Source organism: Sminthopsis crassicaudata, chromosome 6 (genome assembly GCF_048593235.1).
Source record: "Sminthopsis crassicaudata isolate SCR6 chromosome 6, ASM4859323v1, whole genome shotgun sequence".
Lineage (NCBI taxonomy): Eukaryota > Metazoa > Chordata > Mammalia > Dasyuromorphia > Dasyuridae > Sminthopsis > Sminthopsis crassicaudata.
Window position 1 is genome coordinate 172,635,610 of NC_133622.1, and position 27,980 is coordinate 172,663,589.

Consider the following 27,980-nt stretch of genomic DNA (forward strand, 5'->3'; position numbering starts at 1 on the left):
CAAAAAACCCTAATATTTGTAAATTTTCTTTTCCCATATCCAAGAGTTACAACATCTTTCTGAAAGATTTTAACTCTTTTCAAAATTCACTGTTACAATCAGTAACAGATAAGATTGAGTACTTTGCAGTTGGAACACTGCCAAATGGACAATGCCAAACCAAGTCATGGAATTGCCCCTATGTACCTACTGGACCGTCTCCTACCACTTTTACAATAACACTGGTCAGTATTCTTGAAAGTACTGGCAACCTGGCCCTCAAATCAATACCTACACATCTACATGTATGAATAAGACTGGGGGGATGAGGGCGGATAGGAACAGGACCTGTGCCTTCACTAATATGGAAAACCTGTAGGTGAGAACTCTTCCTTGGTCAGTACATATCAATATCATTTTAGCAGTTAACCTACTTAGTTGTCATGAGCAATGAGAGGCTAAGAAAGAAAGAAAGTAGGGTTTCTTTACCTCATTTATATTATGGATCTCTTTGACAGTCTGGACTTTGCCTCAGAATCATATTCTTAAATGCATCAAATAAAATACAGATTCCAAAGAAAAACTATTATATTGAAACAATATCAATTTTTTATTAAAGTTCAGGAACCTCCAGGTTTAAAAATCCTCATTTAGAAGCAGAGAGACAAACACCCATAATAATAATAACAACAAATAATACTACTGAGGGGAGTAGGGACAGACTTGAGATTTCACTGACATAATGAATCCCAGCAAGGAACTTTCTCAAAAGCAAGCCATCTCAGAATGGCTCATTTTCTGTACTTTGGGAATCTTAGAGAGTTGCTTGGAGTGTAAAGTTAACTTATATAGATCAAATTGGATGATATAACTAATATGTGCCAGAGATGAGATTTGAAATACGTCTTCCTGATTCCACTGCTATATTCTCTTTGTATTACAGCTAAATAATCAAAGAATCATCAATATATATGAAGGGATTTCTTAGGGGAAGTAGCATTAAAGCTGAATTGTAAATTCCAGTTCTCTGACAACAATTCCAAGGTCCTACAAATAATTATGATACCTTCAACCTTACCTATTTAGAGAAACCATGAAATGTCCCAAAATGAGGCACCAGATTAGTGAAATCTGCTCCAAGACAAAAGTAAAGCAATCTCTATTGTAAGGTGGCCGGAACCACCCAGAAAGTATCTAAGTCAGAAAGCATTTAACCTCGGTGTCAATCAAGCAAAATCAAGACTTGGAATGGCCCAATGCAGTGGGTGATTCAGATCCTAATGCTGTGTGACCCTGGGCAAGGCAGCTATCCAGAAGAAGAACTGAATAGTATCCAACCTCAGCTGTTAATTTAGAAAGGTAGACTTCCCCAACTTCTGCCTGAATTGGCAGGCTGGCTCCTCAGAGAGTTACTACTCTTCCTCTCAGGGAGGGTTCCTGAGGTAATACTCAGAGAGTAAATTTCTCCTACTGCAGGTAGGTCCTGATTGACCAATGCAATAGCCCAGTAGTCTAAATTAGTTTTTACCAAAGGTATTTGCTCACAAAACATTGTAAAGGTAGTTAATAAAAATGTCTCTCTTAAAAACCTATTTTATTCCTTCTCACAAGCACACACAATATCAAAGTAGTGAAGCATAGTTTTATTTTTTCCTGGCTTTATTCAGCAATATGTGTATAGGAACAAAACAGTGGATGGCAGGAATGATTCAGGGCTACAGCTTGCCTGACGAAGATCGCTGATAAGAGGCAGCTTATATTTATAATAATAATAAAGTTTAAGAAACACTTTAAAAACCACTATCTCATTTGATCCTCATAATAATCCTTATGGAACTAGGTGGTATCATTATTTACATTTTACAGATGAAAAAATTGAGGATAAGAGAGTTTAAGTGATTTATCCAAAGTCTCATTACTAATAACTGGCTGAGACTGGATACTACTCAGTTCTACTTTTGGACAATTGCCTTGTCCAAGTTCACACAGCAGCAGGATTTGAATTCAAGTCTGACTCAAGACCTACGTTTCATCCACTGCACCAATGAGCTTTAGTCTATCTATGGTATGGACACCTCTTCAAGCCTAGATATACTCTATAAAAAAGGCAAAAGAGCATTCAAGAAGCTGAGGTTGTGAGATGAACCTGGAGAGGGCCAAGTACATATTGTGCAAGAAGAGGTAACTCAATGCTAGGGTTTGATGTCAGGAGAACCTGGGTTCTTCTAGGTGTGTTACATACTGTCTACGTGACCTGGGACAAATGTCTTAACTTCTCAGTGTCCTAGATAACTCTACAAAACAGGGCTTTTTAACCTGGAGTCCATAACCTTTTTAAAAAATGTTTTGAGAACTGTACTTTAATTAAAATAGGTTTCTTTTATAATCCTATATATCTTATACATTTAAAAATATAATTCTGAGAAAGGTTCATAGCCTTGACCACACTACCCAAAAGGCCCATAACAGGAACTCTTGCTGTTAGACTTTAAGTTGCCAAGAAGATATCCACCTGCGTTGGTAAAGAGAATTTCCTCACCTGGGAGTCGCCTCTAACAATGAAACCAATGGGTCGTGCCCTATTCCCATCTTATGTCTCGACCATAACAGAATAGGACAGTCAATCCAAGGGGTTAATACAGGGGTTGACAGACTATAGCCTGTAAGCCAAATCCAGCCGACTGCCTATTTTTGTACTGTTTGTGAGGCCACAGTCCTTGTGGGCCACAGATTGCTGATCTCTCCAAACAAGGGGCCCAGATGGGATGTAATTCACTCATGTGCAGCGAAGACTTATGTGCTAGAAGTGGTATGTGGGAGGTGGCAAATATGAATAAGATAGTAGTCTAAACCTTTTACTCAGAAAACACACAAAAACTGTAAATATCTCTAGGAGGACTCTGATTCTTCACTTGAAAGAATGATCCAAGGCCATTTTCTTGGTCCTTGCCAGATAACCGGTATGTGTCTTGTTAAGTGTTAATTGTTCCTTGCCCTTTCTTTTCACCCCTAAAGTCATCTGAGAAGGCCTCCTTTCTGCCCAATAATAAAAATAACCTTGGAGATAAAGGGTCCATCTGGACTGAGGGCCCCACTGCAGCTGGCATCCTAGATAACAGCCTCCAGGTTCCACTTGTTAACCAGACTCCAACAAATCAGGAACATTCCACTCCTATAAATCTCATCCCCCTCAACCAGTCTCCAACCCAAGTGTCACTCTGGGAGTGGAGGCAGCAGACAACACTCTCCTTCGCCCCCAAGTCTCTGGAACTTCCAAAAAGAAGGAGGCATCTCAAACATATGTCAGAGGCGGCACTTTTCCTATACAAGAAGGGAAAGCTAGGAATCCCTCTTGGAGTGGTCATAGCACCGTACAACTTTGGATACAGATTTTGAGGCCAGTCTCCAGCTAATTGTAAAGACTACCCTTTAATAAGCCCTCAATGGACACGTAAGTCATATGTAGAGTTCTGGATGCCTCCCTAATACAGGTTCAGAGCAACCATAATATTTCTCAATCATTTGTCACAAAATGAAGTAGTGAAAATGGGAGGGAGAAACGGATAAAACATGTCCTTCAGTTTTTAAATTCCCAGAATTCAAGAAGCCCTTATTCCAATTCTGCAAAGCCTGGTCCCAACTCAGTGGTTCCAAGGGAGAACATTTTGGACATGAGTCATATAGAATGGAAGGGTATAGATAATTTCCAATCGGATCTAATGAGATTACAGAAGTCAATGGAATCATGGGATCAAAGGGAAGGATCAGTTTTGAAACTGTCCTGGAAATATTACCAGATGGCCTTTCAAAAGATTTCATTCTCTAAAGATAATTTCTTATTTTTATTTGAAGATTTAAAAACCTCTCCTTTCCACACCTGTAAGTAATTATGGTTCTACCAACAACATAAGAAGTACTTCTATCAACAATGTATCTCCTGCTAATAATGAGTCTTTTTTCCTTTAAATTGTTCTGGGGCTAATCACAGAAATAAAACAGCCCCAGAGCTCAAGAAGTTTACAACCTATTTGGAGGAAGAAGAAAAATCTATATATAGAAAAAAAGGTATTAAAAATTATAAATAAGTTGGAGTGGGGAGGAGTTGCAACGAGGGGGATCTGTAACCTCTTATAGGAGGTGGTACTTGGGCCATACTCTGAAGAAAGCTAGGGATTCTCAGAGATAGTGAGTGGGGAACCATGCTAAGCATGAGGAATAGCCTTTGCAAAGGCATGGAGATGGGAAATGGAATGTTATATATAGGAGAAACAGATGTTCTTCATTTTGTATATGTGATATACATGTTGCTTTTCTCCACTAAAATGTAGGCTTTTTGAGGGCAGATTGTTTTGTCCTTAATTTCCTTCTGAAGCCTTGGCCCACTGGTTGATATATTCAGGCCTGGCCCATTTGTTGGCATTCTCAGGCTTGTTGGTTGATTGACTGAAGTATTCTTGGCAACTTAATGAGTGCAAAGCACTATTGAAGGTTGTTTTAACAAACATTTGTTTATATATTAGAGAACCTGGATAATTTTTCAGGTGATACTGGCAATGTTTCCTCCTTTGAAAAACGCCCATTCCCATTGACTTTTATCACTTGCATATTCAGAAAGTTCAGATTTTTATATTTACCACAAACATTTTTTCCTACCCCATCTGTTTCCTTCTTTTTTCATTTCGGATACACTGCTTTTCCTTGGGCAAAATCCCTTTTGCGGTCATTTACTTTTCTGAATGATGGGATTTGCTGCCTGACTCTGTCTACAAAGCAATGATTACAAAAGAGGCACCTGGAAAAACAAGGCAAGTGGTTTCCTCTTTCGGAGCCTTCGTCCTGAAGTCCAAACCCCTCCCTCCCTGCCCTCTCTTCTTTCCTCAAAAGCAGCTCCTCTCAGCCACAGGAATGCCAAGCCATTCTTTCAGGTGGTTCAGACTCACCTTCTCACCTTTCACATGCCAGGAAGTGCCTTCACCAGAGCTCTGCAAGCACATGTCCCTACCCTGATGGCTGCACTAGGAGTGTCCACCAATGGTCAAAGCAGAGAGCCCTTTGGATGAGCTGGGGACCTCCTCAGAAACAACCTGCCTGGCTCTCAATGGAACAAAAGCTTTTTCTATTTGCCTCCTTAATCAAAAGAGGTGTGGCCCTTCTTCCAGCCCAGGCCAATTGTCCTACTGATGCCCTCTATCCCATTTCCTCAGGTCTCCTTCCAGAGACCAAAGACTCACTCATTCCTCCTCTCTCTCAAATTCTAACATCTCCCTAATTTATGAGTGTCTTACCCACTTCCCCAGGCTTGTGCTTCAGGATGAGTAAAGGATGGACTTCAGGCAGAAAGACCAACTAGAGTACTGCAATGAGGACTCTGGTCCAGGAGCAAAGGGATGAAGGCTGTCCACAGGGCTGCCCAATCGACCTTCTCTGACCTTCATACATCACACTCCATCTCTGTCTCTTGCCATCAGCCCTCCTCTTTTGCCCAGCCTGCCTTCTTGCCATCAGCCCTCCTCTTTTGCCCAGCCTGCCCTCTCTCTTTACTTCCAGCATGGCTCAAACACCAGCTTTCATGTGAAACTTTTGCTGACCTCTCCAACTGCCAGTTTATATTTAACAGATTTGCATTTATGTATTTATGGGCAGTTAGGTGGTGCCTAGATCCAACAGAGAAAAGCAAAAACAATCCTTGTCCTCAAGGTATCTAACAGTGCAATGAATATAGTATTGGCTCTAGAATTAAAAAGTCTATTAAAATTAAAAAGACCTAAGCTCAAATATAGCCTGAAACACTTATTAGTAGTGTGGCCTGATTTATTTGCCTCAGTTTTCTCCATCTTAAGATGAGAGCAATCATAGCACTTAGCTCACAGAGTTGTTATAAAAAGGAAATGAGATATTTGTAAAGTGCTTATCACAGTGCCTGGCAAATAGTAGGCACTTTATAAATCCCCTCTCCCCTTCCCTTCCTTTCCTTTGGTCTGTTTCTTCAGCGTAAAATGAGCAGGTTGGGCCTTGTGGTCTACAACAATAATAATATCTAATATTTTTATAGCATTTAAAACAGTCCTGGGAGGTAAGTGCTATTATTATCTCCATATTACAGATGAGGAAATTGAGGCAGAGACGGGGTAAAGTGACTTGCCGGCTTCACACAGCTGGTGAGTATCCGAAGGTCACATTTGACTCCAGACCTGGTGCTCTAATCTACTGAAGTGCCTATTTGACTCAGAGACATCTCTCTCAGCTCTGAAAAGATATGAAATCCTTCCTCCACAATTCCTCTCAGTGGTGTGGAAGAGGTTCTGGGCTTCCCAAGGCCATACCAGGTATTAAAGTATTATAAATTATTGCAAAAATGCCAGAGTTTCAAGTGGACATGGAAGGGCTGGAGTTCAGGTCAGGACACAGAGCTGGCATTGACTCCCTCCCTCAGACCCTTATAAACTGTGTGACCCTGGGCAAATGCACCTCTCGGAAAGGGGAAGTGACTTGTTTTTTAGCTCCCACAGCCAATAAATAGCAGAGCCAAGAACCATGACGGCCCCATTAGATGGCAAACTCCTTAAGGGCTGGCAAGGGCCTTGTTCTCCTGGGTATATCCCCCAAACATTCAGGAGTTCCGGGCTCCAGTGGGCTCAGCCAATCATAAGTTCACACTAAGTTCAGCATTCACACAGGGGACCAGTGGAAGTAGGAGGGTCACCAGGCCAATCTGCCCAGGTGGGAAACAGGGACCAAACTCCAAGCTGAGCTGACTCCCAGTCACTCAAAGTCCCCGGGTTGGCCAGAGTGGATATCTCCTCCACTTCTAGCTGGGATCAGAGAAACCTAGTCTCATAGAGAAATAAAAATAAAACAAACCACATATGAATACAGAAGGGATTGTCTTTTTGGCTGTAGAACAAAACTAGTGAGATAATTAAAGCCTGGGACTTCACAGGGAGTTAATCCTTAATTTGAACAGATGTATTATTGATGCTAAACATTTTCTCTTGAATTTTTGGGGAGAGGGGAAAGAGGTCCTGGAACAATGATTTCATTAGGGTAGAGAATGCTACTCAAGGAAAGTCCATCTACCAAGATCATCTTGATGATGCTTTTGTATCCTAATAGTTTTAGTGAGTTGAGGGCTGAGGGTACTGGGAGGAGAAATATCTTCCCCGAGGTCACCTTGCTACTATTTGTTAAAAGCAGAACTGAAATCTACATTTTAAGATGATCTCAAGGCTGTAGTGATGGCTCACACTCCCAGGTTTCCTCCTACCTGAACTGTTCCTTCTCAGTCTCCTTTGCTGAATCTTCCTCAATGCCATGCCCATTAATTGTGGGCACCCTCTCCCCATTGCCTTCTTCTCACCAAGCTGTTGGACTGTTGAAAGAGTTTATGATCTATAGAAGTTCCTGGCTCTCTTCCTTCAGGTGAGATAGAGGACCACCAGGTCATAACATCTGCCCTGCCCAAGCTTAAGTTTGGTCTTGTTGCTCCTTCAATTGTTTCAGTCATGTCCGACTCTTATTGAACCCATTTGGGATTTTCTTAGCACAAAAGTTTGAATGCTTTGCCATTTCCTTCTCTAGCTCATTTGACAGATGAAGGAACTGAGGCAAAAAGAATAAAGTGCTTTGCCCAGAGTCACAATACTATTAAGCATCTGAGGTACAGTTTGAACTCAGAAAGATAAGTCTTCCTGACTCTGGCCCTGGTATATACCATCTGTCTGCAGGGTTCTATTAACCATAGTGGGTAGAGTCTAGGGCTAGGGCTGACAGCTCTGGGCTTGGATCTGACTTCAAATCCTATCTCTGACACTTTCTACATATGTGATGAGCCTGGGCAAATTGTCTTTGTTTCCTATATATATATATATATATATATATATATATGTTTCCTCACGTATAAAATGAGGATAATAATAGCACTTAGCAAAGGAGATATGTAAGGAAAGTGGTTTTGAACCTTAAAGTATTATAAAAATGCCAGATTTTATTATTATTAATAATACAAAATATTGAAACATTAAATGTATAGAGAAAAGGCCTTAATCAAATACATAGGAAAAGCTTTAAAAGCCCAGTACATTAAGCAGATAAAGCAACAAAGATCCTGTAAACAGGGAGAAAATGAGAATTAGAGGGCTCAAAGAAATGTGCTGCAAATATAATAGGAAGGAAAATGAACCAAGTGTTAGAAGCCCACCAACTCTGCTCCCATTTACCCCATGTTTGCAGCCTCATGGAGTCATCCTTCACTCAAGTTTCAGGTGAAAATTATTTTTTAAAAAGCATGATTTTTTAAAAAATAAGTTTTTTATTGTTGTCTTTTGTTTCCTCTCTACTTCTTCAAGGGAAATAAAGTTTACCTCAACCCTACTAAAATTTCTTTCCTGCATTAAGAAAAAAACTCGGGATAATATGATACCAGATACAATAATTCAATGTAGGCAATTGTTTTTTACAAGTCATAAATAAAATTTTTCTTAATTTGTAAAAAAAATCGATTTTTTTTTCCTGAAGTAAGATGAATTTGGGGTTGTGTTTGTGAGTTTGAAGTCAAGTTCCCACATGAAATATGTGTGTTCTTGTCTGACACTGGCAGGCAGGTTGAATTTCAACAAGCAATAACATGTTGGCGATATAGTCGCTCATTCCTGCCAGGGGAATGATATAATTTTAGGAAAGGTTTCTTGATGAAGGCAATCCTTCCTTTAGTCTATTCAACACAGTGTGAACAAGATGAATACCAGGTCTCGTGAGACTTCAACCTGCTCTACCTTCCTCACTCTCAGTACTGCCATTTAAATAAATCCCTTCACGCTCTAGAGACTGTTTGGACTCAATGAGTTTTAATTATCATCTCTTTAAGCAAGGAGGAAATGGCCAGGTCTGCTAAGACCATGCCAACTGATACCCTCCCACTGGGCAAAGTGATGCTCTGTTGAGAGGTAGACTGTTCCCTCCTAGGAGAATGCTCTTGACCATCTCCATCCCTTAGAATGCTTAACTTCCTTCAAGGTTCAGATTAAGGGATATGGGAAGTTTTTCCTGATTTCTTCTATTATTAATACTCTCCAAGCTCTAAACACTTGATTTATTTTATATTTATATCTCTTCATTTCATCACCCCTTGACATTTTTGCTTACTCACAGGACTGACAAATAGGTGGTCCTCCTTACCAAGACCATGCTTTCCACATGTGCATTTGACTTTGTCTCTCATCCTCTCTCATTTTTCAACCTCTTCCGAATTACTGGTTCTTTCCCTAACATTTCATATATGCTCAATTCTCCAATATGCTTAAAAACAAACAAACAAACAAAAAAACCTTTCCTCTAGATTTTAGGACCCCCTCAAGCTATGTGACCTCAGATCTTTCTTCTCTTTCCCAAACAAGTTGAAAAAAAGTTTTCTCCTAGCCCCCTCTGCCTCCCTTCTTCACTGACTTCTCAGTGCCTTTGTAATCTCATTTCGAACCTCATCACTGTTAAATTTGCTCTCTCCAACGTTACCAGTGACTTCTTAATAGTCAAATCTGATAATGTAATCTGTTTTGATCACCTTCATCCTTGACCTATGTGCTATATCTGACTCTGATGACTACCCTTTGTTTTTAGATAGTCAGTCTTTCTCTCCTATGTTCATGTTCTATCTCTCTGGCTGTTCTTCCTCAGTCTCCAGACAAACTTTCCCATTTTTTACCTAGTGTTAAATAATTTTGCTGATTATTGCTTTATTTACTTATACATACTTATTTATTTATTTATCTGCTCATTTGTTCATCCATTCATTCCTTTATTCATCTATTTATTTTAAATCTAAAATATGGGGACTACTAAGACTTCCTTTCCTTTTTTCCCCTATTAATTCCTTGGAGAGACTTTGACATTGTTGGTACTATTTTGTCTGACTCTTTAAGCCTTTCCCAGTGTGATATGACACTGTATCTGTAAATAAATTTCTGTAGCAATGACACTTTTGTTATTACTGGCATGGTCCAACCATGAGCTATGACCTCACCTTCAATCATTTAAGACTGTTTTTCAGTAAAAAGTAGTTTGTAATTATATTCATAAGGCTCTTAGATATATGTATTTGTAGCTGGATTCACATATTATATACATTTTGTAACTATTTTGAATGGGATTTTAAAATCTCATTGATACTAATAAATAGCAAAGCTAAAGATGGACAGGAATGGAAAGAAGTATTTTATATTCCAACATATTACTGAGGTATATTGTTTCAACTAATTTTTAGGGATTCAAAATACTCAAAGTAAACCATTATCTGCTAAAAAAAGAAAGCTATAAGTTTGTTTTCTCTTTGACACTGCTTATCTCATCAATTTCTTTTGCTATAGTGAGATTTTCAAGAATTATAGCAAATAATGGTGACAATGAAAATTTCTACTTTACTTCCAAACACACTTTAAAAAAGAGATTTAGCATTCCTCCATTTCAGATAATACAATATCTTTGTTTTAGATAATTTGTTTTGTTTAGGTAATATTTACCATATTAAGGGAAGGTCCAATTATACCTATGATTTATCATTAAAAAAAAACAAAACAAAACATGAATGTGTTACATTTTGTCAAAAGCTGTTTTAGCATCTATTAATATAATTCTGTCATTTCTATTATTTCTGTTATTGAAATGGCCATTGTATTTGTAGTTTTCCTAATACTAAACCAAGCTTTTATTACTGATATAAATTTACATGGTCACAGTTAATGTTTTGCTGTACTCTCTTAACTATTTTTTTTCAGCATCAATATGCTTTAGATATTGTCTAAATCTAGCTCATCTTATAGAGGAGCTAACTGAGGCTAACATTTAACTAGACCAAGATCACAAGCTAGTAAGAGAGGTTGGATTTGAACTCTGAAAGATGAATCTTTCTGACTCCAATCCTATTGCTCTATCCACTGGACCATCTAATTGCTACTATTTAGATGTTGAGCTATTATTATTCAACTATATAGTTTTCTTTCTTTATTTGCTTTTTCTCTCCTTGGTTTAAATATTAGCATATTTGTTTTAGAAGGATTTTTATATTAGATTCCTTCTTTAGTTATTTTTGCAAATAATTTATATAATACTGAAAATAATTGTTCTTTGATTTGAGGAACTTGAGAGGACTAATAAATCATTATATTTAGAAGATCAAACCTTTGTTTCCTCAGTCATTTAATCTTTTACCTGCCACAGAATGATGGATGGAATACACTTGTAAATTCTTCTGGTCCTGGAAATTTTTTTCTTTTTTTTTTCCTTCAAAGTAGGGGAGGACTTCTTGGCTAGCTTGTCTAATTTCTTTTCCTAAGGTTGAGATATTAAAATTCTATATTTCTTTGTTTTGTTTTCATTTACTATCACTTCCACTAGAATATAATCACACAAAATAATTTCTAATAATTTCCTTTATTCACCTCTTGTGACTTTTGTATTCTGAGAATATGTAAAAATTTTCTCTTTATCTAGTAGTCTTTCTAAAAAGCACTTGCTTGTGTACATCTTTTTATATGAAAGAAGCTTCCTTACCCATGGCACTAGGACGAAAAGTTATAAAAGACACTGCTAGGCAGTTCACTTAGTCTTTCTGAACAAGTTTAAGGAAAGAGAGACAGCCCTGGAATCTTGGATAGAATACTGGTGTTAAAGTCAGGAAAAGAGGAATTTAAATTCTCACTCCCCTGATATTAATATAGTACAAGGAAAAACTGGGGAAGGCTTCTGGCCTCCAGCAACTCCTGAGTATCTACCAAGAGGAGTTATGATTTGCACTGGAGAAAAGGATCACTACCATGGGAGAAATACCATTCTTCACCTATCATGTAAGGCTAATAACAACCTTTGGAATCCTATGTATTTTATTTTATTCATTTAAAAACAATTCTGAGAAGGCCAAAGGCTTTTACAGACAGTCAGAAAGGTTCAGGAGTCAAGAATCCTTTTCTTAGAAGTAATTGGGAATCAATGGAGCTACTTAGCAGGGAAATGAAATGGTCAAATCTGTGATAAAAAATTGTGTGCAGTAGAATAGGTTATCACAGTGAGCTTCCCCTGTGGCCTGTAGAACTGAATGACTTCATAAAGGCATTATGGTACAGAAGGCATGGGTTCAAATCTCAGCTCTATGTGACCTTAGGTCAGTCTCACTTCATCTCAGTGGTCCTCAATTTCCTCATCTGTAAATGAGGTTCAACTAGATGGCCTCCTTTCTGGCTAGCTCAAAATCTAATCTAATCCATTTATGTAATGTAAGCTAAGAGTGCAATCATTTTGATGAACTGTTGAGAAAAAAGTAGATGGGCTTCTAGCTATTTATTCTTGCAGCCAGGCCCCAAAATATTAACCAGCCTTACTTTGCTCAACAATGCTGATCAAGTAATAATACCACGGCCTAAATCATAGGTCCTGAGAAATATGAAAAACTCTTAGCACATTGCTTATCTAGCTATCTATTTAGTCAGACAGCTATCATTACCAATCCATTTATCATCTCTATTATCTCTATTATCTATGTACCTAGCCTTCCAGCCAACTATTATTATCTATTCATCTATCATCTCCATCATCCACCTATCCATCTATCAATCATTTCTCTCTTCAAGTCATCTATTATCTACCTATCTTCTTTCTATCCATCCATTATCTACCATCTACTATTCAGCCAGCCATCTATTATTATCTGTTCATCTATTATCCCTCTATAATCTCTACAATCTACCTATCCATCTATCTATATACCCATCTATTATTTAACAGCTATCTAACTCTCTCTCTCTCTCTCTCTCTCTCTCTCTCTCTCTCTCTCTCTCTCTCTCTCTCTCTCTCTCTCTCTCTCTCTCTCTCTCTCTCTCTCTCTCTCTCTCTCTCTCTCTCCTTCCCTTCCTCCCTCCTTCCCTATTCATGGATCTTTCTCTCTCTCTCTGACCTGTTTCTCTGCTTCTCTCCATCTCTATTTCTTCACCTCACAGATGAGGAATGGAGGTCCAGAGAGATTGTGATTTGCTGAGACACCATAGCTCCTAAATGTTGGAGCAAGGATTTAAAAGCAAAAGTCTTTCTGACTCCTAATCAGACACTCTTATCTCCTACTGACTAGGTTTCTTTCCCTCCCCCCTCCCTCATTCAAGTATACTGCTTTATCCTCTAGAATAGAAAGAATAATTACTACCTTTTTTTTTTTTTTTTTTTTTTTTAAACAGGAAACAGGAACCAAGATAAGCTACCTGCTTAAGGGCAAAGAGAGTCACAGCAGGAGCTAGGCCGGGAACTCACAGTGGAGCTTGTCATAACATTCCTAAGCTGGGAAAAGGGAATAAACATGCCTCTGGGCACCTGGGAGTAAAGAAACAGAAATATTCACTACTCTTTTTTTTTTTTTTTTTTTTTAAACTGGGGTCCAATCACCAAGATAAAGAGCCATGGGATGCCATCCTAAGCTTTTCTCCTCCTTTAGTTCCTTTTGTTTGAACTTTTCACTTCAGAAAACAAATGAACATGATGAAAAATTATGCCCTGACCTAAATATTTTGAAGGAAATCAATGGTATTTTCCTGAGAATCTGTATATGTCTGTACATATGTAGTCCCCCAAACAGAATGTTAGCTACTTGAGAGTAGGGGTTATTTTCTTTTTTGTCTTTGTATGCCCAGTGCACAACATGGTGCCTGTAACATAAAAGATGCATGCTAATTGCTTGGAGATTTCTTTGATTTGGCACATAGGAGATGCTAGTAATTGTTCACATATAGACTGGTTTTCTATTTGTATCCTGATAACCTAGTATCTGGTAGGTAGAAATAAAGGCTTGTGGACTGACTGACTAATATGAGAGATATGTCCAAGAAAATAAACCTGAGGTTTAGTAATTTACTTTTTTATGAGTGTTAAAACTTTCAAGCTTAGTAAAATTTAAAATTTTACCAAGGCATGCTCTTTAACCACTTGGTATTCTTAACTGATCTCCTTTGACACAGGAAGCTCTGACAAAATTTTATAACAGTCAAATGGACAGAAATTCATTTATGGAAATGAAAGGAAGGAAACAAACAAACACAAAAAAACAATTACCACATTTTCAGATGAAGGATTACATGGAACATACACTCTTTTTTGGAATATTCACATCCTTATTATTTATTCCTATTTAGATAAGCAACATATTAAATTTATTTTTATCTTCCCTATATTTTTTTTTTAAAGGAGCAAGCTCCCCAATATCACTATAATTGCACAAAGAAAGAGGTAGATAGTGGAGGGGAAAGATACCCACTACTCACTACCTGTGTGGCCCTGAGAAGTCATTCTCTCCCAGCCTCAGTTTTCTCATCCATAAAATAAAGGGGTAGGACTAAATGATCTCTGAAGTCCCTTTCAGCTCTAAATCCTGTGATCCCATAAAAGATTCTTAAAATATTCCTCTGTCTGGGAGACTCTACCCTCTTTCTTTCTCCTCCTTGCATGAAACATCTATTTTTTCCTATTTGCTGAGCCTGTTCTTCCTTCTGGCTCTTTCTTTTTCCATTAACCCTCCTTCTGCCTTCCTCCATCTTTCTACCCATCCCATCCCTCCATTCATTCAGACATCCATCCATCCATCCTTTTATTTCCTCTCTCCTTTCTTTCCTTTAACACCTTTACCTAACTAGAATAATGAATTAAAGGCATTTTAAAGAGGTTCATATACTGGATAAAGTAGCATGCTTCCAAACCTTAATGTAGAAAGCAGACAAGTCAAATCTTTTCTCTATGAAAAACTAAAAGAAAACCAAAACCAAAATCTAAGTTGCTTTCTATAAGTGGTTCTGTGTTATTACTATGAATTTACCCCTTTCCCTTAGATGAGAGAAAATTGCCAAATCCCATCCTCACAAGCTAAAATGGCCTCTTATTCTTACAATAAAAAATCTCCTACTCAAGATTTATTTTAAAAGATTTTTCCTGAATCTTCAACATAAAGAAGATCCAACTCACTTCCAGTTGATCAATGATGGACAGAGGTAGATACACCCAGAGAAGAAACACTGGGAGGGGAATGTAAATTGTTAGCACTAATATCTGTCTGCCCAGGTTGCATGTACCTTCGGATTCTAATGTTTATTGTGCAACAAGAAAATGATATTCACACACATGTATTGTACTTGGACTATATTGTAACACATGTAAAATGTATGGTATTGCCTGTCGTCGGGGGGAGGGAATAAGGGAGGGGGGGGTAATTTGGAAAAATGAATACAAGGGATAATATTATAAAATATATATATATATATAATAAAAAAAAATTAAAAAAAAAAAAAAAAAAAAAAAAAAAGATTTTTCCTGTAATCCAAATAATCACCTCTCTTTTAACTAACATAAACCTGACTTTCCCTTTTCTTCTGCATTAGAAATGGAGAACTAAGAAAATTTCTCATGGGACAGGACAGGAATGCAGCACAATTTGGGTACTGAGTCAGTGAGGCACAACTTTCAACACCAACCAATACAGATGAATTTCTTGGGAAAACAAGGTTTGGGGGCGTTTGGGCTCACTTTTTCCTATTTCTGTCACAATCTTCCCTAAAGGATACTTTTTTAAAAAATAGCTTTTTATTTTTCAAAATACACACAAAGATAGTTTACAACATTCACCTCTGCAAAACCTTGTGTTTCAAAATTTTCTTCCTCTTAATCTCTACCCCTCCCCTGGACAGCAAGTAATTTGATATAGGTTTAAACATGTGCAATTCTAAACATATTTCTACATTTATCATACTGTGCAAGAAAACTCAGATTAAAAGGGAAAAAAGGAGAAAGAAAAAAAAAGCAAATAAAAAAGGTGAAAATACATGCTGTAATCCACATTCAGTCTTCATAGTCCTTATTGTTGAAAAGAGCCAAGTCTATCACAGTTGATCAAGGGATGTTTCTCCTAATACACCAAAGCACAAATCTGACCATGTCATACCTCTGATCAAGAAGCTGCTGTCTCCCAACAACCTCTTGTCAGTAAGCCAATAAGCTTCTAGTATGTGCCAGGCATTGGGTTAAATGCTGGAGGTAGAAAGGCAGGGAAATCATGGACTCCTGTGGTACTCCTTATCAGAATACCGTTTTCATATGAATAAACACTACACATGTGAGTATAAAAGAGAGCCATTATACTGATATTATCAAAATAATTTAATAATTATTTAATAAAATAATAATTTTAATTTATTAAAATTATTTTAATATTAATTAATATTTAAAATAATTTTAATTTAATAAAATAATAATAAATTATCAAAATAATTTAATAATTATTTAATAAAATAAAAGGGTTAAGAACCCTTTTATTAGGATAAAATCAAAACCCCTCTGCTGGGAATTAAAAACTTTTCACAATCCATTTCTAGATTCTCTTTCCAGAATTCCTACAAATTACTTTCCTTTAGAAACTCTTCTTCCCTCCCTCCCTCTTTCTCTCCCTCCCTTCCTCCCTTTCTTCCTTCCTTCTTTCCTTCTTTCCTTCCTTCCTTCCTTCCCTCACCTGAGGCCTTTCATGATGACCTAAATGCTTTTCTCCTTCCTTCTTTCAAGGTTCACCTCAAGAGCCTACAGGAGGTCCTTTTGGATTGTCTCAATTGTTAAGGGTCTTCCTTCACAGCAATATTGATTTGTATTTACTTTGTCTATCTTTCCACGTATTGTCTCCCTTGCCTCTCTAATAGAATAAATAAAGCCTTTGAAAACGGAAATTGCCTGTGTTTGCATTTTCAACACCTGAAATTGGGTAGAACTTTGTAGGCACTCAATAAATGCTTTCTGAATGAATGAAAATGACTAGATGGGCATTAGAGTGACATGTTATAGTGGTGATTCCTTTCTTCTATAGGTTAGCCTAAATGGTTCCTCCTATTTCTCAAATTCAGTTGGGTATCCATGAAACCATGACCAAAAGGAAAAAAATTCCCAATTCTCAAGTCAACTGTGTCTTAAGGAGAAAATGGCAACAAGGATTTGAACTTGCCAAGTTCAAAAGCATATTAACACTTAGATAAGAAAAGGGAGGGAATTAGGTAGGGCTTGCAGCTTTGTTTAGGGTTATACATGCCAAGAAATATAACCAAGAGGTACCTGTAATCAGTTTTTGCATGTTATAATTAAGTACAAAGGACAACTCACAATGCAGCATTTACCAACATGACAGCGTTAGCAGCTCTCACTTCTGGACAAAATCTAATTCCCAGGCCACAGGTTAAATCTAGATCATAATTCTTCTTTATCAAAATAAAAGAACCAAGAATAAGTCCTTTCTACAGTTGTGCTCTGGCTGAATAAATATGGATAAAATTTGGTGCTACAAAAATGGGATACTGATAGGTACTAGATATGTGATTTCCTTGGTATATGAAATTCCCTTTACCAATGCAGGTTGGCACCTTCTCAGTGCCTGGAGCACTAAGAGATTTAATGACTTGGGGGATGGAAGATCAACAATAATAGGATATGATGGAAGGAAAAATACAGCTAACAACCTGAAACATAAATGGGAATGGGATATTACAGAAGATAGCAGCACAATGTATTAGAAAGTAGAATCTACCAAAGTGTGACTTAATAGTCATCTTGACTTCTTTCCTATAACTGGATTTTGATGACTCTGGAGGAAAGAATGAAGCTGAGAACTTTATGCAATTCTGCCTTACTTAAAAACAATTCAGACACAACTGAGATATTTTTCCATGATGTCACTGGTCCTCCTCGAAAACACAGGAAATACAATTGAAATGATGAAATACAGTTTAAATGAGGGGCAAGCTTAGATTGTTATGTCTCAGACAAATGTAAAAAATGAAAGACTGTCAATCAAGAACTCAGACAATGCAAGAGTAAAGATAGATATAATTAACTGTGATAAACAGGAAAACTACATTATGCTAAAGGCATAAAAATGAAATTACATCAATATTATATATATATGTACCAGATGGCATGACATCAAACTACTTAAAGGAAAATTAGTCAAACTCTAGGGAGAATTAAGACAGTAAAACAATATCAGCTAGGAGCTCAATGTGCCCTTTCTAGACCTAGAAAATTTTGGCAAAAAAGACAAACAAGAAACAAGTTAAGAATTTGAACAAAATTTTAGATAAGTCAAACATTAAGAGACCTCTGGGTATTCCTGAATGAAAACTATAAGGAGAATAGGCATATTTCTCTAAAAACTAGTCATGTGCTGGGGCATATGAATTTGTACAGATAACCATAATAATAACCGCCTCAATTACAAACCTCTTATTATATGCCAGGCGCTGTGCTAAGTACTTTACAAATACTATTTCATCTGATCCTCACAATCACCCTGGGAGCTAGATGCTTTTATTATCCCTACTTTACAGATGAAGCAGAGACTGACTGACTTGTCCAGGGTCATATACCTGAGTCTGAGGTTGGATTTGAACTCAGTTCCTTTCTAACTCCAGATCTACCTAGTTTCCCCCCAAACACAGGAAGATTTTTCACTGACAACAACAAAAATTACTGTCAATGAGGAAAATTTGAATATTTATTTTCCCAATTACATGTAAAACCCATTTTTAACATTGGTCTTTAAAATTTCTTAATTCCAAATTCTCTCCATTTCTCTCCTTCTGCCCTCATACAGTCTTTCAAGACATATTTCTAGATTAATCATTTTGGAAATAAAAATACAGACCAAAAAACTCCAAGAAAAATTTTAAAGTACACTTTGATTTGTACTCAGAATTCATTAGTTCTCTCTCTGGAAGTAGATAGCATTTTTCATCATGGGTCCTTTGGAATTGGATCATTATCTTGAGGAAAGTAACTAAGTATTTCACAGTTTGATTACTGATACAATATTGCTATTATTATGTACAATGGTCTCCTAGTTTTGCTGACTTTGCTTTGCATCAATTCACATATGTCTAAGCTTTTTTGAAATCATCTGCTCATCATTTCTTATAGCCCAATAGCATTCCATCATAATCATATACCATGACTTGTTCAGCCATTCACCAAAGGACAGACAAAAATGAGAGGCATTTCAAACTGAAATGGAGAGTAAATGATAGTCTTTTTTTTTTTTTGTGGGTATAATTTTTTTTATTATAGCTTTTTATTTACAAGACATATGCATGGGTAATTTTTCAGCATTGACAATTACAAAACCTTTTGTTCTAACTTTTCCCCTCCTTTCCTCCACCTTCTCCCCCAGATGGCAGATAGACCAATATATGTTAAATATATTAAAGTATAAGTTAAATACAATATGTATACATGTCCATAGAGTTAGTAAATAATAGTCTTAAAGAATAGGTTAAAGCAGTAATCATAGAAAGGATAGTTTTATCAATGAAAAATTCCAAGATGACACACTATAAGTTTTAGAAACATACTGAAATAGTTCTTAAGAGAAAATTAATATTTCTAAGAGATGAATGAATTGGTCATCAAAGAAAAAAAGTGAAAAGCAATAAAATAAGAGACCTTAAATAATACCCTCTTACCTAACATTATAACTATCATTTCTATATCTCAAAGACATTAAAGAAGAAAAAGATCCACATGTACAAACATAATTATAGCAATTCTTATTTATGGCAAAGAACTGGAAACAACATTTGTGTATCACTTAGGGTATGGCTGAAAACTTATATATGGTTTATGACTGTAATGAAATAATATTGGCTTTCTAAGAAGGGACAAAAGGGATGGTTTTAGAAAAAGTTGGAAAAACTTGTATGTAGGAATAAGGAGTGAAATGATCAGAACCCAAAGAACCATTTTTACAATAACAGCAGAACTGAGAAAGTGAAGGTAGAAAACAACTAAAGACTTAAGAACTCTGATCAATTAAAAGACCAATTCCAGTTTTTGAGGACCTTTGATGAAACATGAAAACAGACTTGATGAATTCAAGGTACATAAGGAGACATGCATTTTCACACAATTTTATTTTGTGCATTATTTGATTATGCATATTTGAGACTAGCCTTTTGTTTCAACAGGATGAAGGAGGAGAAGGGATTGCTGATAAGATTATCAAAAGAAAAATAAAGAGAAGTAATTTTTTTTTTAAATGAGGAGAACAAATGGAGGTCAGTAGGAAACACAGACAAGCAAGATGGCTTGAAAAATAACATGTGAAAATAAAAATTCATATGTAATACAGATTTACAGTTTTATATACAATCATCTCATTTTGTCCTCCTTTACATATGGAATGTTTGTCATATTTGCTGTTTTATCCTTAAGTTAAAAAATACCCAAAGTAAACAAATAAACAAATCAAAAAACCTTGATAAAGGCAAAATGGAAATTCTGAAAATAAGAGAATAAATTTTAAAAAGCAACATTGAGTTGTCAAATAAAATTAGAACCTGGAATTCTGGGGGGAAGAGTAAATTAAATGAAAAAATCAAAATAATCAAAATCAAACAGAAAAGGAATTTATGATGTATGAAAGAAACAAAGGAAAATCATAGATCATATTTTTAAAGCAAGAATTAAAAAACAAACTACCTGGATTCTTCGTGTGAGAAATAATTTAAATGACATAATTTCAAAAGAAATAATTTAAATTAAATTCATAAATAGACTTCCAAAAATGAAAATTCTAAGGCATGATGGATTTATAAAAGAGTTCTACCAAATATTCAAGGAAATTGAACTCTAATATAATTTGTTTGCAAAAATAAAGTAAGTATCCTACCAGCTTCCTATAAGATAAATGTGGTCCTTCGTTTCATAAACAGATAATAAATAGGAATAATAATAAAAATAATAAAATATAATAAATATTTAGATAATAAAATAAGGAAATAAAATATTAAATATTTTATATTAAATAAAATAATAAATAATAAAAAGGAAAAAGACTACAAACTAATAATTTAATGAATATTGAAGCAAAAATATTGAAAAGATCATACAACAACATATTAACAAGACTGATCTTTTTTTAGGGGAAAGTGACTATCTTGTCTTGGCTGGCCATTAATGGGCCACATCCCCAGAGACTGACCCAGTAGTTTTGACTTGCTCTATTTCCAACCTGGATCTGATTGCTCTGAGTGGATCACTATATGGAAATTGGACTTAATTTGAACACCTAACTAGCTTAGCCCACTGCAGTTCCAAAATTCCCTAGCCCTGGAGATCCACGGTGCTCAGTCTCCCAAGTAGTAGAGATTACTGGCTTGCATCAAAATGCAGAGCTAAAAAGATATCATTTATGATCAAGCTGGATTAAATACTAGGAGATGAAGAGTTGGTTTAATACTTGGAAAATTATAAATATAAAGGAATATAATTATTTAAAATGATACTGATATGGTTATGTCAGTAGATGCACAAAAGTTTTCATTAAATGTAAGACACATTAAAAACATCAAAACTCAAAATTGCCTCAATATGCTCTATTCACTGCATTACCTGGTTACCCTAAATATAGCATTGGCTGTTCTAAATAAATCTAACAGCTAGATTTATTTGTAATGGAAAATACTAGAAGACTTTACAGCGAGAACAGGGATACAGCCAAGAGATCTCTTGTGACCACTATTGTTTGATCTAGTGCTAGAAATGCTAGCTTTTGAAATTAAGTAGGATAAAAAAATTAAAGGTATAAGAAAGATCAAAGAAATAAAATGATTACCACTTACAAATTCTATGGATTTTACTTAGTGAACCTGAAATTCAAGTAGAATTACCTAAACAACTAATAACTTTTATTATAGAGTAGTCTTTAAATATAGCCAGAAAAATTATTTGCTTTTATCTATACTATTAACAAAACCCAGAAGGAAGAACTAGAGAAAGAAATTTCATTTACATTCACTACAAAATGTACAAAATATCTAGAAGTCTAGTTAATAATACACACTGAAATGATATAAATAGTTCCAAAAAAAAGTCATTACAAAATAAAGGAATATATAAATAATAGGACATATATTAGTTGCCATACCCAGTTAAGCTATTCAAAGATTCCCTTAAAGGGCTAAGGATAGAGAATGGACTAATGAAACTTACTCTATTAATGAAGGTTAGCTCTTTCATTAAGAGATACATTTCTGGAGACTATTGCCTATAGTTATAAAACTAAATAAAAGAAAAAAATGCATTTATTTAGAAGAAAAGTAAAGAATCTCAAAGGAAAATTTTTAAAAGTCAGACTAAAATTCCCTAGCAATAACAAATCTCAATTTATTCTCCAAAATGGTGACCATTAAAACTATTTGGTAATAGGGCATTTACGGAGGGTGAGGGGAGAAGCGACAGAGAAATAAGTAGATTTTAGGGACATTGATTTTTTTTTTTAAAGGATCAAAGAACTAAAACATACACAGAAAAGAGGAGAAAAAAATTCCAAGGAAGAAAGCAGGTGTTGTTAATACTATTGTGCTAAACTATATATATATATATATATATATATATATATATATATATATATATATATATATATATATATATATATATATATATGTATATGTATATGTATATGTATATGTATATATACATATAAATTATATAATAGTTTTAATATAGAATATGGAAGTGCATAATTTCCTATATATTTCTCCTTTTTTTGCCCTTTGCATATTAAAATGTTCATAGGTATTGAGGATTTTGCCTGACTACATATTTGTTTCAAAGGAGGCCTTCTATTCAGAAGCCTTATGGTGGAAGCTTGGTAGTAGTATAAAATAAGCAAATAAAAAGATGCATAAAATTCATTATTTAATGTTCAGAAGAAAACAGATAGTAATGGAGAAAATATAAAGAGTTATATTTGAGATGTTTTTTTTTTTCTTAAAAAACAAGCTACATGAAAAGATTCATAACTTCTTACACAACTCAACACTTTCTTGTTCTTCAATACATTGAAATGTCTGTGTTGATGGATAATTAGGTTCCCTCTAAAAAAGAAGATGAAAATAAATTATAGGGAAGGGGAAACAGGTAAAGGGATATACATGGATGAAATCATTAGAACCACAGGTTTATGTCTGGAAGACCATAGAGATAAAGAGAGAGAATTGACCAAGATCATATGGTAAGCAGTGGGGAGGAGATTTGAACCCAGCACCTTTGACTCTAAGTCTAGAACACCGCCAAATGCTGCTACATTAATTAGATCTGTCAAATTCATCAAAGCTGCAAAATTCCTGGGTGCTGCCAATCAAAGATTAAAATGTACAGTTATCCCTTCCACTTCATGATTTTCCCCCATCAAGGTTCAGATATATCACAGGTATATAAGAAATAAAATGGGATTCAAAGGACTATAAAACTGTGTATACCCTTTGACCCAGCAGTGCCACAATTGAGTCTGTATCCCAAGGAAATCATAAAAGAGGGAAAAGAACCCACATGTACAAAAATGTTTGTAGCAGCCCTTTTTGTCTTGCAAAGAATTGGAAAAGGAATGAATTCTCATCAATTGGTGAATGGCTGAATAAGTTGTAGTATATGAAGGTAATAGAATATTATTATTCTATAAAAAATGATGAACAGATGATTATAGAAAGGCCTGGAAAGATTTATATGAGCTGATGCTGAGCAAAAAAAAAAAAATCAGGAATACATTGTATATAATAACAGCAAGAATGTGTAGTGATCAACTATGTAAGGCTTGGTTCTTCTCAGTGGTTCCCTGATCCAAAGCAATCCCAGTAGACTTTGGATTGAAAATGCCATCTGCATCCAGAAAAAGAACTAAGAAGACTGAGTGTAAATCAACATATACTATGTTCACTTCTTTTTTCTATTTTTTTTTAAATCTCTCCCATGGTTTTCCCCTTTTGCTTTGGTTTTTCTCTCCCAACATAATTCATAAAACAATGTGTATTAATAAATAAACTAAAAGATAAAAAAGAAAAGAAAGAAAGAAAGAAAGAAAATGAGACTTTTGGGAAAGTTTTGCAAAAGGTACAGATGACAGGTAAAACCCAACAGATGACACAGGAAAAAATTATAAATTGAGAAATGCATCAAATATGTGTATAGCCTTGTATAATATCAATATAGTTTATCTTTTAACAACATAATAATTCAGATCTTCTCTGGTACAAAGGAAGGGCCAAAAAATTTTCAATCACTTTTCAAGATTGTGTGCCTTGTCCTTAATACCTATGATAAGGAGGGGATAACTGTAACTAGAAATGTGTAATGAAATAAATAAAAACAATGTAGCATAGATAATGTTAATCTGTGGTTTTCTAAATCAATATGCCCTGCCAGCTAAGTTTGATAATACCTCATCCTTCCTGACTTACCTGGGAAATTATGGCTAATAAATGTCAGAGATAACTTTTGTAGAATAAATAAAAAAACAAACTTTTTTTGCATTTTCCTGCAGAATCTAAAGGTTGACCCCACCCCACCTCCCATGAATGCTGGAAGGGCATTTGGACTGATCTCTTCTGAAATTGGGGACCCAGCCTTCCTTTTCCTTCCTTCTATTCCCAGAAGCAGGAGGTATGCTTACATCCTCTCACCTTTGACTTTTTTCTTTTTTTGTTTAGCTTCATATGGTTTTTGTAATAGAACCTCATCTCTTGACAACCTTGAATATAACTCTTTGCCCTCAGTCACTTTTCCTCTCTCTGGGGATTTTTGTTACAACAAAGCTTGTCACTGGAATAGGTCTCTTTAGTGAATGGTGCCATCAGAATATGTAAATGAATGCCATTCTTTAAGTCTGTTGGCACATATTCTGTGTGACAGAGGAGGCTAATTCAAGAAAAAGGCTACCTGGATGGATAGGAGCAGGGAGGACCCCGGCCTTCTTCTTGGGGGCACATTCAGTGCCTCTAAGTCCTGCTCAGAAATCCTCCTATTCCCTAAGTCAGACCAGTCCAGACCAGACCAGACCTCCAATTCTTTTTTGGCAGGGGGGAAAAGCGGGGGAAATACCTTTAAAATTAAACAATGTCATTTTTCCGGGGAGTGGTGAGGAGTGGGCGGTTACTAACTGCTTTCTGGAAATATTTCAGGGAGAAAGGTGAAAGCTGTAAGAGGAAGACAGAGCAGAGGATAATGGGGCTGGTCTTTAGCCAGCCTGCAGCAACTGCCTCATTATGCTTTAATACATGTCATTAGCTGCATCCTTCGATGCTTTTAACTTCCTGCCAAGAGGAATGGGTCGAGTTTCTATGGTAACAAGAGTTGAGTCAGCTGGCCTGCTGCTACCCCACACACAGATTTTTCTAATCCACTATATAGTCTTGAGATGGGATAGGAGTCTGGAGAGGCTTCCCTTGGTTACCGAAGAAAACAATTACCTACTTCAACAAGAGAGGATGATGGAACATGAGAGGGGCAACTTAATGTTCAAAATAGAATAAAAAGAAATGACCCAAACGCAGTGGATGTATGTTGGTTTCCATGGAAATGGCACTTAAGTAAACAAACTTATGGGATACATCATTTGGAAAGAAAGGACTGAAGGAAGGAAGGGAGAAAGAGTGTAAAGAGATTCAGTGAGAGATGAGACTGCTGAAATGATACACAAAACTCGATAGAAAAAAAAATTAAACTGATTTTTAAATTCTCCAGATACAGGGAGGAGATGTTTCATTTTCTCTTAAGGGCCCTGGATTTCACATGTCATAAACAAGAGATGCTTAGCTTTGAGAAGAAAAGCAGGTAGGAGGGATGAGAGACATGTTTAAGTAACTGAATAGCCACCATTTTGGAAAGGGATTAACTTTGTTCTGCCTGGCCCCAGTGGATAGGATAAAAGCAAAGGGTAGAAGATGCAGTCAGGAAGAATTAAACTTGCATGTGTATAAATTTGTGTGTGGAAATCCCTTCTTAACCTTTCAGGCAGAAGGAAGGGCTGCCTCAGGAGATAATGGATTAACCCTCATTGAAGGTATTTTGAGAAAAGCTAAACAACCACTTGGTAGGTAAGTGGTTGAAGGGATCCCTGGGCAGGTAGAGCCTCCATCCTCATGTGGCTTCTGACATGTGTTCTAGTGCTGGGATGTTTTCAAATAAGTATAGGAAAGAGGAAAGCATGAAAGGTGAAATGTTTATGAAAATGGAATGCTGAAGGGAAACCGGTAAATTATTTGTTACAACTAGACAGATTTTTTAAAAAATCTTCAAAACATGGGAAAAGGAAGTATAGTTTAAGAGCATTATTACTTTTTCTGTAACTTTTTGTGATCTTTTCAAAGCAGGTGCTTACTAAAGATTTATTGATCAATTGTTACTTCCCTCTAAGTTCCTTCAGGGTGAGTACTTACTGTCTTTTACCTCTTTTTATATTGCCAGTGCTTAGCACATAGTCTGGCAGTAACACTGTTGGTACTTAATAAAGGCTAATGGATTGACGTTTCCCTCATTAGACTGTAAGTTTTTTGAGGATAGATACTTTTTTGCCTCTTTTTATAACCTTAGCACAGTGTCTGGCACACAATAGGAATATAATAAATATTTATTGACAATTTTGAGGACACAGTCCAAAATTTCATTCTGAAACTAAATATACTCAATCATCAGAACGTAAACTTGAATCTAATTGCACTCAGAAGTTCCCTTCTGCCCATTTACTGACACTATGAAAAGCAACATTCCCTAAACCAGAGGCAGGTGTGGGTGTTTACTGTCTACCCTGCAGAATGAAATGTTTCCTAAACACACACTTCTGTAGGCAGAGTTCAACCCACGTTGGGGACTGCTCATTTTACTGCCCGACTGGTAACCCATTTGTTTTCCCTTTTAGATTATTCCATTAACCATCCATTTAGCTGTATTAAAGGGCTTACCTAAATGTTACCTATAGAGACAAACTAGCTTTCCAGGCTCATCCAGGATTGTTTCCCCAGGCACTCCACTCTCCAGGCAAACTAGCCTACTTCCTGCTCCACCCACCCATCAAACAGTCCATGTCCCATCTCCAGGCCTGGGTACTGATTGACTGTACTTCATGCCTGGAATGCCTACCTGCCTTCTCCTCCCAACGTTTAGTTGAGTCCCACCTACTTCAAGAGTTCTTCTGTTATCTTCCAGCTCCAATCCCACTGAAATCACTCTGTATTTATGCTGAATATGTTATGCATTTATCTGCCCATAGGCCATATCTTCCAGTAGAATATTTTATATTTCAATCCCCACTGTCTATCATATCTGGCCCACATTAGGCCCTTAATAAATGCTAATTGTTGAAAATAAATGGATGAAATTGGGAAAAATGTATTAAGTGCTTATTATGTGCCAAGAAGTATGCCAGTCTCTGCTCTCAAAGAGATCATATTGTAACTAGGAAGACATCATAGATAGGAGGCTTCAGTTGAAGGATGGGTGTAAAATCACAAAAAAGAAAGGAAACAAGCATTTATTAAGCTCCCACTTTATGCCAGGCCCTGGTCTAGGTGCTCTGAATATATCATTTTATCCTCACTATTTTTACTTCCATTTTGCAGCTGAAAGAGAGATGAAGAGACTCTTCCAGAATATTCAGCTTATTCAGGGTCTGAGATTGAATTTTCATTCAGATCTTCCTTCTTCTTGGCCCAAGAATAAAATCTTGGATAAAACCATTGAGCAACCTAGCTATGGAAGGATATAGTCAGCATTAAGGTGGAAGGCTAGCCTTAGGGTGCTGTGAGGTCTCTGAACATGAAAGGCAATAGCCCACCAGTCTCAGAAAATGAGATTGAGAGTCAGGATAAACTGCAGATTCTGGCTTCTATCCAAGGAGGGAATCAGCATCCAGCCAGGAAGGAGGAAAGGAAATTGACAACTGATGGGAATGAGAGCTCTGGGCAGCTGGGGGCAGTGGAGTGGAGGGGCAACTTGTTTGCAGCCAACTATATTGAGAACCCTTCAGTACTCTGGGCCAGTTCTGAAAAAGAGAGTCAAGAATCAAGAACAGCTGGGAGGGAGCTGATGATTGATTCTCTAATTTTAGAAATGTGTACAGGAAATAGTGGAGTACTGTTTACAAAGAAGGTACGTAAAAGCCATCCCAAACGTGGGAATTTCACAGA

At 36.3% G+C, this 27,980-nt stretch overlaps 1 protein-coding gene across 4 annotated transcripts in view; it reads right to left on the reverse strand.

Annotated features, from left to right (window-relative positions):
* The window catches only part of AFG2A (AFG2 AAA ATPase homolog A), a 240,830-nt gene that overhangs the window by 96,694 nt on the left and 116,156 nt on the right, over positions 1-27,980 (reverse strand). The gene's annotated exons all lie outside the window — the stretch shown is intronic.